Genomic DNA, 1,669 nt, shown 5'->3' on the forward strand with positions numbered 1-1,669 from the left:
ATACATAATATACAAAAATTCTGTCCGTCTCCTGGGGACTAAGCCCCACTTGTCCATCTAGTGACACCCCTGTGTATACACATCCATAATTATCAAAGAAAGCCTTATTGTAAAGTGTAAGACATTAGGTACACTATTAATGACTAAAAACATGTGTAAAAATGTCATAATGGAGCCTTTTTGTAAAGTGTAATCACTGTTTGGCAAGAAACTGCCCTGTTTTGTCCCTTTAAATAATGATCAATAAACTTTTTTAAGTGTTTACAGGTGAATTAGTAACTTATCTATAAACTATTTATAAGCCATCTATAAGGGGAAACTTATTGTAAAGTGGTACCATTACATCTTATTCAAAAGAGTTGATTCAGTCTTTCTGTTTGTCCACTTTTTACATGTTTAAATCATAAGAAAATCTAGTCTAAAATTATATTTTTAATCATTGGAGATTCTGGGTCATTTTGACTCCAGCACTGTGTGAACACCAGAACAGTTTACTGCTGGTTTCAGGCCATTTTAACCTCCTCCTCTCTCACATAACCCACTCACCATATCAGCCTCCTCCAACGAGGGGGCAAACTGCTGACTTCCTCTGTCTGGACAGCAGGTTTTTCAAACACACGAGCTCTGGGTCGCCGATTTCATTCAGACGTTTCTCAGCCCGGGGCTTTCTTCCAGTGTGTGGGCTGTGTGTCTCGTGTCTGATTAGCTTTATCTACAGTGTGTGTGGGTGGGTGGACACACATACGTTTTAGCTATAAAATGTAGAAAGATCAAATGTCTAGGGTTCTAATTGCCTGTTACGAGATTTAGAAATTTTTGTTTGATTTAATCTAAAAGCGGGATAAAAGAGATTAGATCAGTTTTGTCAAGTGTGTAGGCTGCTTGACAAAGTTAAAAGGTTAAAAGTGAGAATGTTTATAAAATATTCACATTATTGAAATTATCCTTTTTTCTTTTGTAAGTTTTTTTTGCACGGAATTCATTCCACAATTTTTGTGCTATTTCAACAATTCATCTAAAAAAATCATCTAATTTAAGCCATTGGTGCAATGATGGCATTTTTTTCTTTTTCAGCTATTTAGTATTTTTTTCCCTCATTGAGAAAGAATGGATTTTTTTAGACACCCTTAAACTTTTTCTGCTCCTCCACAACGAGAGGAGCCAGTTGAGGTGGTCTGGGCATCTGGTAAGGATGCCTCCTTGACGCCTACCTAGGTAGGTGCTTCAGGCATGTCCAACTGGGAGGAGACCCCAAAGAAGACCCAGAACACGCTCTCTCGGCTGGCCTGGGACGCCTTGGAGTCCTCCCAGAAGAGCTGGAAGAGGTGGCTGGGGAGTGAGAGGACTGGGCTTCCCTGCCCCCATGACCCGACTTCAGATAAAGAGGAAGATAATGGATGGATGGATGGATGGATTAAACCTCCTCAAAATGTTTATAAATCTTTACTGGACTTTTCACCTTTTATTCTGATTCTGCTTTTTTTTTTTTTCAAACGTCTTTGTGCTAATTTCCACTTCCTTCAACTTTTTTTTATTTTAAGCTTTTTTCTTCTTTTCTTTGTTTTTTCTGTCAGCTATTCTTCGGTTAATTTAAACCTTTTTAGGCTTTTATCAGCTTATTTCTTCTAATTCAAGCTTTTTTTTTGCTTCTTTTAGCTTGTTTTTGCTA

The sequence above is a fragment of the Austrofundulus limnaeus genome, unplaced genomic scaffold, assembly GCF_001266775.1.
Source record: "Austrofundulus limnaeus strain Quisiro unplaced genomic scaffold, Austrofundulus_limnaeus-1.0 Scaffold134, whole genome shotgun sequence".
NCBI lineage: Eukaryota > Metazoa > Chordata > Actinopteri > Cyprinodontiformes > Rivulidae > Austrofundulus > Austrofundulus limnaeus.